Raw genomic sequence first — 12,636 nt, forward strand, 5'->3', positions numbered from 1 at the left:
AGCTTCCAGGGGCCCTAAACACAAGATTTGAGGAATGGGTAAATGTGAATGAAAATGGCCAATTTATTCACTCTGAGGCCTTAAAAAGTTTTTCTCCACCCCAGAAAGTGAATTAAATAACATTTGTAGGCCTTTATTGTTCAATCAAAAACGCCCGATTTTTGATGAAAGAGATAATCACCCCCCCTTACGACATGCTTCAGACTCTAAAAAAATGGTCCATTTTCAAATGTTGCCTCTTTGAACTACAATTCACATTTGTACGTGGATAATCACTTTTAGAGATAACATTAGATGTTTAAAGAGATTTTCAAGCTTCCAGGGGCCCTAAACACAAGATTTGAGAAATGGGTAAAAGTGAATGAAAATGGCCAATTTACTCACTCTGAGGCCTTAAAAAGTGTTTCTCCTCCACGGGAAGTGAATTAAATAACATTTGGAGGCCTTTATTGTTCAACCAAAAACGCCCATTTTTTGGTGAAAGAGATAACCACCCCCCCTTACGACATGCTTCAGAAACGAAAAAAATGGTCCGTTTTCAAATGTTGCCTCTTTGAACTACAATTCACATTTGTACATGGATAATCACTTTTAGAGATAAAATTAGATGTTTAAAGTGATTTTCAAGCTTCCAGGGGCCCTAAACACAAGATTTGAGGAATGGGTAAATGTGAATGAAAATGGCCAATTTATTCACTCTGAAGCCTTAAAAAGTTTTTCTCCACCCCAGAAAGTGAATTAAATAACAGTTGTAGGCCTTTATTGTTCAATCAAAAATGCCCGATTTTTGATGAAAGAGATAACCACCCCCCCTTACGACATGCTTCAGAAACTAAAAAAATGGTCCATTTTCAAATGTTGCCTCTTTGAACTACAATTCACATTTGTACGTGGAAAATCACTTTTAAACATAAAATGAGATGTTTAAAGTGATTTTCATGCTTCCAGGGGCCTTAAACACAAGATTTGAGGAATGGGTAAAAGTGAATGAAAATGGCCAATTTACTCATTCTGAGGCCTTAAAAAGTGTTTCTCCTCCACGGGAAGTGAAAAAAATAACATTTGGAGGCATTTATTGTTCAATCAAAATCGCCTGTTTTTTGGTGAAAGAGATAACCACCCCCCCTTACGACATGCTTCAGAAACGAAAAAAATGGTCCATTTTCAAATGTCTCGTCTTTGAACGACAATTCACATTTGTACGTGGATAATCACTTTTAGAGATAACATTAGATGTTTAAAGTGATTTTCAAGCTTCCAGGGGCCCTAAACACAAGATTTGAGAAATGGGCAAAAGTGAATGAAAATGGCCAATTTACTCACTCTGAGGCCTTAAAAAGTGTTTCTCCTCCACGGGAAGTGAATTAAATAACATTTGGAGGCCTTTATTGTTCAACCAAAAACGCCCATTTTTTGGTGAAAGAGATAACCACCCCCCCTTACGACATGCTTCAGAAACGAAAAAAATGGTCCGTTTTCAAATGTTGTCTCTTTGAACTACAATTCACATTTGTATGTGGAAAATCACTTTTAAACATAAAATGAGATGTTTGAAGTGATTTTCATGCTTCCAGGGGCCTTAAACACGAGATTTGAGGAATGGGTAAAAGTGAATGAAAATGGCCAATTTACTCACTCTGCGGCCTTAAAAAGTGTTTCTCCTCCACGGGAAGTGAATTAAATAACATTTGGAGGCCTTTATTGGTCAATCAAAAATGCCTGTTTTTTGGTGAAAGAGATAACTACCCCCCCTTACGACATGCTTCAGAAACGAAAAAAATGGTCCATTTTCAAATGTTGCGTCTTTGAACGACAATTCACATTTGTACGTGGATGATCACTTTTAGAGATAAAATTAGATGTTTAACCCCTTCAGTGCCCGCCCCTTTCCCCGCCCTGTGCCGGCCGTTGTATTAGCGGGCGGGGTCTATGACGAGCTGGACTCGTCATGGGCACAGCGCCACCGCGGCCCATGACGAGTCCAGCTCGTCATGGGCACTGAAGGGGTTAAAGTGATTTTCAAGCTTCCAGGGGCCCTAAACACAAGATTTGAGGAATGGGTAAATGTGAATGAAAATGGGCAATTTATTCACTCTGAGGCCTTAAAAAGTTTTTCTCCACCCCAGAAAGTGAATTAAATAACATTTGTAGGCCTTTATTGTTCAATCAAAAACGCCCGATTTTTGATGAAAGAGATAACCACTCCCCCCTTATGACATGCTTCAAAAACTAAAAAAATGGTCCATTTTCAAATGTTGCCTCTTTGAACTACAATTCACATTTGTTCGTGGAAAATCACTTTTAAACATAAAATGAGATGTTTAAAGTGATTTTCATGCTTCCAGGGGCCTTAAACACAAGATTTGAGGAATGGGTAAAAGTGAATGAAAATGGCCAATTTACTCACTCTGAGGCCTTAAAATGTGTTTCTCCTCCATGGGAAGTGAATTAAATACCATTTGGAGGCCTTTATTGTTCAACCAAAAATGCCGTTTTTTGGTGAAAGAGATAACCACCCCCCCTTACGACATGCTTCAGAAATGAAAAAAATGGTCCATTTTCAAATGTTGCGTCTTTGAACTACAATTCACATTTGTACATGGATAATCACTTTTAGAGATAAAATTAGATGTTTAAAGTGATTTTCAAGCTTCCAGGGGCCCTAAACACAAGATTTGAGGAATGGGTAAATGTGAATGAAAATGGCCAATTTATTCACTCTGAAGCCTTAAAAAGTTTTTCTCCACCCCAGAAAGTGAAATAAATAACATTTGTAGGCCTTTATTGTTCAATCAAAAACGCCCGATTTTTGATGAAAGAGATAACCACCCCCCCTTACAACATGCTTCAAAAACTAAAAAAATGGCCCATTTTCAAATGTTGCCTCTTTGAACTACAATTCACATTTGTACGTGGAAAATCACTTTTAAACATAAAATGAGATGTTTAAAGTGATTTCCATGCTTCCAGGGGCCTTAAACACAAGATTCGAGGAATGGGTAAAAGTGAATGAAAATGGCCAATTTACTCATTCTGAGGCCTTAAAAAGTGTTTCTCCTCCACGGGAAGTGAATTAAATAACATTTGGAGGCCTTTATTGTTCAACCAAAAACGCCCATTTTTTGGTGAAAGAGATAACCACCCCCCCTTACGACATGCTTCAGAAACGAAAAAAAAGGTCCATTTTCAAATGTTGCGTCTTTGAACTACAATTCACATGTGTACGTGGATAATCACTTTTAGAGATAAAATGAGATGTTTAAAGTGATTTTCAAGCTTCCAGGGGCCCTAAACACAAGATTTGAGGAATGGGTAAATGTGAATGAAAATGGCCAATTTATTCACTCTGAAGCCTTAAAAAGTTTTTCTCCACCCCAGAAAGTGAATTAAATAACATTTGTAGGCCTTTATTGTTCAATCAAAAACGCCCGATTTTTGATGAAAGAGATAACCACCCCCCCTTACGACATGCTTCAAAAACTAAAAAAATGGCCCATTTTCAAATGTTGCCTCTTTGAACTACAATTCACATTTGTACGTGGAAAATCACTTTTAAACATAAAATGAGATGTTTAAAGTGATTTCCATGCTTCCAGGGGCCTTAAACACAAGATTTGAGGAATGGGTAAAAGTGAATGAAAATGGCCAATTTACTCATTCTGAGGCCTTAAAAAGTGTTTCTCCTCCACGGGAAGTGAATTAAATAACATTTGGAGGCCTTTATTGTTCAACCAAAAACGCCCGTTTTTTGGTGAAAGAGATAACCACCCCCCTTACGACATGCTTCAGAAACAAAAAAAAGGTCCATTTTCAAATGTTGCGTCTTTGAACTACAATTCACATTTGTACGTGGATAATCACTTTTAGAGATAACATTAGATGTTTAAAGTGATTTTCAAGCTTCCAGGGGCCCTAAACACAAGATTTGAGAAATGGGTAAAAGTGAATGAAAATGGCCAATTTACTCACTCTGAGGCCTTAAAATGTGTTTCTCCTCCATGGGAAGTGAATTAAATACCATTTGGAGGCCTTTATTGTTCAACCAAAAACGCAGTTTTTTGGTGAAAGAGATAACCACCCCCCCTTACGACATGCTTCAGAAATGAAAAAAATGGTCCATTTTCAAATGTTGCGTCTTTGAACTACAATTCACATTTGTACGTGGATAATCACTTTTAGAGATAAAATTAGATGTTTAAAGTGATTTTCAAGCTTCCAGGCGCCCTAAACACAAGATTTGAGGAATGGGTAAATGTGAATGAAAATGGCCAATTTATTCACTCTGAGGCCTTAAAAAGATTTTCTCCACCCCAGAAAGTGAATTAAATAACATTTGTAGGCCTTTATTGTTCAATCAAAAACGCCCGATTTTTGATGAAAGAGATAACCACCCCCCCTTATGACATGCTTCAGAAACTAAAAAAATGGTCCATTTTCAAATGTTGCCTCTTTGAACCACAATTCACATTTGTACGTGGAAAATCACTTTTAAACATAAAATGAGATGTTTAAAGTGATTTTCATGCTTCCAGGGGCCTTAAACACAAGATTTGAGGTATGGGTAAAAGTGAATGAAAATGGCCAATTTACTCACTCTGAGGCCTTAAAAAGTGTTTCTCCTCCACGGGAAGTGAAACAAATATCATTTGGAGGCATTTATTGTTCAATCAAAAACGCCTGTTTTTTGGTGAAAGAGATAACCTCCCCCCCTTACGACATGCTTCAGAAACGAAAAAAATGGTCCATTTTCAAATGTTGCGTCTTTGAACGACAATTCACATTTGTACGTGGATAATCACTTTTAGAGATAACATTAGATGTTCAAAGTGATTTTCAAGCTTCCAGGGGCCCTAAACACAAGATTTGAGAAATGGGTAAAAGTGAATGAAAATGGCCAATTTACTCACTCTGAGGCCTTAAAATGTGTTTCTCCTCCATGGGAAGTGAATTAAATACCATTTGGAGGCCTTTATTGTTCAACCAAAAACGCCGTTTTTTGGTGAAAGAGATAACCACCCCCCCTTACGACATGCTTCAGAAATGAAAAAAATGGTCCATTTTCAAATGTTGCGTCTTTGAACTACAATTCACATTTGTACATGGATAATCACTTTTAGAGATAAAATTAGATGTTTAAAGTGATTTTCAAGCTTCCAGGGGCCCTAAACACAAGATTTGAGGAATGGGTAAATGTGAATGAAAATTGCCAATTTATTCACTCTGAAGCCTTAAAAAGTTTTTCTCCACCCCAGAAAGTGAATTAAATAACATTTGTAGGCCTTTATTGTTCAATCAAAAACGCCCGATTTTTGATGAAAGAGATAACCACCCCCCCTTATGACATGCTTCAGAAACTAAAAAAATGGTCCATTTTCAAATGTTGCCTCTTTGAACCACAATTCACATTTGTACGTGGAAAATCACTTTTAAACATAAAATGAGATGTTTAAAGTGATTTTCATGCTTCCAGGGGCCTTAAACACAAGATTTGAGGTATGGGTAAAAGTGAATGAAAATGGCCAATTTACTCACTCTGAGGCCTTAAAAAGTGTTTCTCCTCCACGGGAAGTGAAACAAATATCATTTGGAGGCATTTATTGTTCAATCAAAAACGCCTGTTTTTTGGTGAAAGAGATAACCTCCCCCCCCTTACGACATGCTTCAGAAACGAAAAAAATGGTCCATTTTCAAATGTTGCGTCTTTGAACGACAATTCACATTTGTACGTGGATAATCACTTTTAGAGATAACATTAGATGTTCAAAGTGATTTTCAAGCTTCCAGGGGCCCTAAACACAAGATTTGAGAAATGGGTAAAAGTGAATGAAAATGGCCAATTTACTCACTCTGAGGCCTTAAAATGTGTTTCTCCTCCATGGGAAGTGAATTAAATACCATTTGGAGGCCTTTATTGTTCAACCAAAAACGCCGTTTTTTGGTGAAAGAGATAACCACCCCCCCTTACGACATGCTTCAGAAATGAAAAAAATGGTCCATTTTCAAATGTTGCGTCTTTGAACTACAATTCACATTTGTACATGGATAATCACTTTTAGAGATAAAATTAGATGTTTAAAGTGATTTTCAAGCTTCCAGGGGCCCTAAACACAAGATTTGAGGAATGGGTAAATGTGAATGAAAATGGCCAATTTATTCACTCTGAAGCCTTAAAAAGTTTTTCTCCACCCCAGAAAGTGAATTAAATAACATTTGTAGGCCTTTATTGTTCAATCAAAAACGCCCGATTTTTGATGAAAGAGATAACCACCCCCCCTTACGACATGCTTCAAAAACAAAAAAAATGGCCCATTTTCAAATGTTGCCTCTTTGAACTACAATTCACATTTGTACGTGGAAAATCACTTTTAAACATAAAATGAGATGTTTAAAGTGATTTCCATGCTTCCAGGGGCCTTAAACACAAGATTTGAGGAATGGGTAAAAGTGAATGAAAATGGCCAATTTACTCATTCTGAGGCCTTAAAAAGTGTTTCTCCTCCACGGGAAGTGAATTAAATAACATTTGGAGGCCTTTATTGGTCAACCAACAATGCCCGTTTTTTGGTGAAAGAGATAACCACCCCCCCTTACGACATGCTTCAGAAACGAAAAAAAAGGTCCATTTTCAAATGTTGCGTCTTTGAACTACAATTCACATTTGTACGTGGATAATCACTTTTAGAGATAACATTAGATGTCTAAAGTGATTTTCAAGCTTCCAGGGGCCCTAAACACAAGATTTGAGGTATGGGTAAAAGTGAATGAAAATGGCCAATTTACTCACTCTGAGGCCTTAAAAAGTGTTTCTCCTCCACGGGAAGTGAAACAAATATCATTTGGAGGCATTTATTGTTCAATCAAAAACGCCTGTTTTTTGGTGAAAGAGATAACCTCCCCCCCCTTACGACATGCTTCAGAAACGAAAAAAATGGTCCATTTTCAAATGTTGCGTCTTTGAACGACAATTCACATTTGTACGTGGATAATCACTTTTAGAGATAACATTAGATGTTCAAAGTGATTTTCAAGCTTCCAGGGGCCCTAAACACAAGATTTGAGAAATGGGTAAAAGTGAATGAAAATGGCCAATTTACTCACTCTGAGGCCTTAAAATGTGTTTCTCCTCCATGGGAAGTGAATTAAATACCATTTGGAGGCCTTTATTGTTCAACCAAAAACGCCGTTTTTTGGTGAAAGAGATAACCACCCCCCCTTACGACATGCTTCAGAAATGAAAAAAATGGTCCATTTTCAAATGTTGCGTCTTTGAACTACAATTCACATTTGTACATGGATAATCACTTTTAGAGATAAAATTAGATGTTTAAAGTGATTTTCAAGCTTCCAGGGGCCCTAAACACAAGATTTGAGGAATGGGTAAATGTGAATGAAAATGCCCAATTTATTCACTCTGAAGCCTTAAAAAGTTTTTCTCCACCCCAGAAAGTGAATTAAATAACATTTGTAGGCCTTTATTGTTCAATCAAAAACGCCCGATTTTTAAAGAAAGAGATAACCACCCCCCCTTACGACATGCTTCAAAAACTAAAAAAATGGCCCATTTTCAAATGTTGCCTCTTTGAACTACAATTCACATTTGTACGTGGAAAATCACTTTTAAACATAAAATGAGATGTTTAAAGTGATTTCCATGCTTCCAGGGGCCTTAAACACAAGATTTGAGGAATGGGTAAAAGTGAATGAAAATGGCCAATTTACTCATTCTGAGGCCTTAAAAAGTGTTTCTCCTCCACGGGAAGTGAATTAAATAACATTTGGAGGCCTTTATTGTTCAACCAAAAACGCCCGTTTTTTGGTGAAAGAGATAACCACCCCCCCTTACGACATGCTACAGAAACGAAAAAAAAGGTCCATTTTCAAATGTTGCGTCTTTGAACCACAATTCACATTTGTACGTGGATAATCACTTTTAGAGATAAAATTCGATGTTTAAAGTGATTTTCAAGCTACCAGGGGCCCTAAACACAAGATTTGAGGAATGGGTAAAAGTGAATGAAAATGGCCAATTTACTCATTCTGAGGCCTTAAAAAGTGTTTCTCCTCCACGGGAAGTGAAAAAAATAACATTTGGAGGCATTTATTGTTCAATCAAAAACGCCTGTTTTTTGGTGAAAGAGATAACCACCCCCCCTTACGACATGCTTCAGAAACGAAAAAAATGGTCCATTTTCAAATGTTGCGTCTTTGAACGACAATTCACATTTGTACGTGGATAATCACTTTTAGAGATAAAATTAGATGTTTAAAGTGATTTTCAAGCTTCCAGGGGCCCTAAACACAAGATTTGAGGAATGGGTAAATGTGAATGAAAATGGCCAATTTATTCACTCTGAGGCCTTAAAAAGTTTTTCTCCACCCCAGAAAGTGAATTAAATAACATTTGTAGGCCTTTATTGTTCAATCAAAAACGCCCGATTTTTGATGAAAGACATAACCACCCCCCCTTACGACATGCTTCAGAAACTAAAAAAATGGTCCATTTTCAAATGTTGCCTCTTTGAACCACAATTCACATTTGTACGTGGAAAATCACTTTTAAACATAAAATGAGATGTTTAAAGTGATTTGCATGCTTCCAGGGGCCTTAAACACAAGATTTGAGGAATGGGTAAAAGTGAATGAAAATGGCCAATTTACTCATTCTGAGGCCTTAAAAAGTGTTTCTCCTCCACGGGAAGTGAATTAAATAACATTTGGAGGCCTTTATTGTTCAACCAAAAACGCCCGTTTTTTGGTGAAAGAGATAACCACCCCCCCTTACGACATGCTACAGAAACGAAAAAAAAGGTCCATTTTCAAATGTTGCGTCTTTGAACCACAATTCACATTTGTACGTGGATAATCACTTTTAGAGATAAAATTCGATGTTTAAAGTGATTTTCAAGCTACCAGGGGCCCTAAACACAAGATTTGAGGAATGGGTAAATGTGAATGAAAATGGCCAATTTATTCACTCTGAAGCCTTAAAAAGTTTTTCTCCACCCCAGAAAGTAAATTAAATAACATTTGTAGGCCTTTATTGTTCAATCAAAAATGCCCGATTTTTGATGAAAGAGATAACCACCCCCCCTTACGACATGCTTCCGAAACTAAAAAAATGGTCCATTTTCAAATGTTGCGTCTTTGAACGACAATTCACATTTATACGTGGAAAATCACTTTTACACATAAAATGAGATGTTTAAAGTGATTTTCATGCTTCCAGGGGCCTTAAACACAAGATTTGAGGAATGGGTAAAAGTGAATGAAAATGGCCAATTTACTCACTCTGAGGCCTTAAAAAGTGTTTCTCCTCCACGGGAAGTAAATTAAATAACATTTGGAGGCCTTTATTGTTCAATCAAAAATGCCTGTTTTTTGGTGAAAGAGATAACCACCCCCCCTTACGACATGCTTCAGAAACGAAAAAATTGGTCCGTTTTCAAATGTTGCCTCTTTGTACTACAATTCACATTTGTACGTGGAAAAGCACTTTTAAACATAAAATGAGATGTTTGAAGTGATTTTCATGCTTCCAGGGGCCTTAAACACGAGATTTGAGGAATGGGTAAAAGTGAATGAAAATGGCCAATTTACTCACTCTGCGGCCTTAAAAAGTGTTTCTCCTCCACGGGAAGTGAAAAAAATAACATTTGGAGGCATTTATTGTTCAATCAAAAATGCCTGTTTTTTGGTGAAAGAGATAACCACCCCCCCTTACGACATGCTTCAGAAACGAAAAAATTGGTCCATTTTCAAATGTTGCGTCTTTGAACGACAATTCACATTTGTACGTGGATAATCACTTTTAGAGATAAAATTAGATGTTTAAAGTGATTTTCAAGCTTCCAGGGGCCCTAAACACAAGATTTGAGGAATGGGTAAATGTGAATGAAAATGGGCAATTTATTCACTCTGAAGCCTTAAAAAGGTTTTCTCCACCCCAGAAAGTGAATTAAATAACATTTGTAGGCCTTTATTGTTCAATCAAAAACGACCCGATTTTTGATGAAAGAGATAACCACCCCTCCTTACGACATGCTTCAAAAACTAAAAAAATGGTCCATTTTCAAATGTTGCGTCTTTGAACTACAATTCACATTTGTACGTGGATAATCACTTTTAGAGATAAAATTCGATGTTTAAAGTGATTTTCAAGCTTCCAAGGGCCCTAAACACAAGATTTGAGGAATGGGTAAATGTGAATGAAAATGGCCAATTTATTCACTCTGAAGCCTTAAAAAGTTTTTCTCCACCCCAGAAAGTGAATTAAGTAACATTTGTAGGCCTTTATTGTTCAATCAAAAATGCCCGATTTTTGATGAAAGAGATAAACACCCCCCCTTACGACATGCTTCAGAAACTAAAAAAATGGTCCATTTTCAAATGTTGCCTCTTTGAACTACAATTCACATTTGTACGTGGAAAATCACTTTTAAACATAAAATGAGATGTTTAAAGTGATTTTCATGCTTCCAGGGGCCTTAAACACAAGATATGAGGAATGGGTAAAAGTGAATGAAAATGGCCAATTTACTCATTCTGAGGCCTTAAAAAGTGTTTCTCCTCCACGGGAAGGGAAAAAAATAACATTTGGAGGCATTTATTGTTCAATCAAAAATGCCTGTTTTTTGGTGAAAGAGATAACCACCCCCCCTTACGACATGCTTCAGAAACGAAAAAAATGGTCCATTTTCAAATGTTGCGTCTTTGAACGACAGTTCACATTTGTACGTGGATAATCACTTTTAGAGATAAAATTAGATGTTTAAAGTGATTTTCAAGCTTCCAGGGGCCCTAAACACAAGATTTGAGGAATGGGTAAATGTGAATGAAAATGGCCAATTTATTCACTCTGAAGCCTTAAAAAGTTTTTCTCCACCCCAGAAAGTGAATTAAATAACATTTGTAGGCCTTTATTGTTCAATCAAAAATGCCCGATTTTTGATGAAAGAGATAACCACCCCCCCTTACGACATGCTTCCGAAACTAAAAAAAATGGTCCATTTTCAAATGTTGCCTCTTTGAACTACAATTCACATTTGTACGTGGAAAATCACTTTTACACATAAAATGAGATGTTTAACGTGATTTTCATGCTTCCAGGGGCCTTAAACACAAGATTTGAGGAATGGGTAAAAGTGAATGAAAATGGCCAATTTACTCACTCTGAGGCCTTAAAAAGTGTTTCTCCTCCACGGGAAGTAAATTAAATAACATTTGGAGGCCTTTATTGTTCAACCAAAAACGCCCATTTTTTGGTGAAAGAGATAACCACCCCCCCTTACGACATGCTTCAGAAACGAAAAAAATGGTCCGTTTTCAAATGTTGCCTCTTTGAACTACAATTCACATTTGTACGTGGAAAAGCACTTTTAAACATAAATTGAGATGTTTGAAGTGATTTTCATGCTTCCAGGGGCCTTAAACACGAGATTTGAGGAATGGGTAAAAGTGAATGAAAATGGCCAATTTACTCACTCTGCGGCCTTAAAAAGTGTTTCTCCTCCACGGGAAGTGAAAAAAATAACATTTGGAGGCATTTATTGTTCAACCAAAATCGCCCATTTTTTGGTGAAAGAGATAACCACCCCCCCTTACGACATGCTTCAGAAACGAAAAAAATGGTCCGTTTTCAAATGTTGCCTCTTTGAACTACAATTCACATTTGTACGTGGAAAAGCACTTTTAAACATAAAATGAGATGTTTAAAGTGATTTTCATGCTTCCAGGGGCCTTAAACACAAGATTTGAGGAATGGGTAAAAGTGAATGAAAATGGCCAATTTACTCATTCTGAGGCCTTAAAAAGTGTTTCTCCTCCACGGGAAGTGAATTAAATAACATTTGGAGGCCTTTATTGTTCAACCAAAAACGCCCGTTTTTTGGTGAAAGAGATAACCACCCCCCCTTACGACATGCTTCAGAAACGAAAAAAAATGTCCATTTTCAAATGTTGCGTCTTTGAACCACAATTCACATTTGTACGTGGATAATCACTTTTAGAGATAAAATTCGATGTTTAAAGTGATTTTCAAGCTACCAGGGGCCCTAAACACAAGATTTGAGGAATGGGTAAATGTGAATGAAAATGGCCAATTTATTCACTCTGAAGCCTTAAAAAGTTTTTCTCCACCCCAGAAAGTAAATTAAATAACATTTGTAGGCCTTTATTGTTCAATCAAAAATGCCCGATTTTTGATGAAAGAGATAACCACCCCCCCTTACGACATGCTTCCGAAACTAAAAAAATGGTCCATTTTCAAATGTTGCCTCTTTGAACTACAATTCACATTTGTACGTGGAAAATCACTTTTACACATAAAATGAGATGTTTAAAGTGATTTTCATGCTTCCAGGGGCCTTAAACACAAGATTTGAGGAATGGGTAAAAGTGAATGAAAATGGCCAATTTACTCACTCTGAGGCCTTAAAAAGTGTTTCTCCTCCACGGGAAGTAAATTAAATAACATTTGGAGGCCTTTATTGTTCAACCAAAAACGCCCATTTTTTGGTGAAAGAGATAACCACCCCCCCTTACGACATGCTTCAGAAACGAAAAAAATGGTCCGTTTTCAAATGTTGCCTCTTTGAACTACAATTCACATTTGTACGTGGAAAAGCACTTTTAAACATA

The sequence above is a fragment of the Triturus cristatus genome, chromosome 6 (assembly GCF_964204655.1).
Source record: "Triturus cristatus chromosome 6, aTriCri1.1, whole genome shotgun sequence".
Lineage (NCBI taxonomy): Eukaryota > Metazoa > Chordata > Amphibia > Caudata > Salamandridae > Triturus > Triturus cristatus.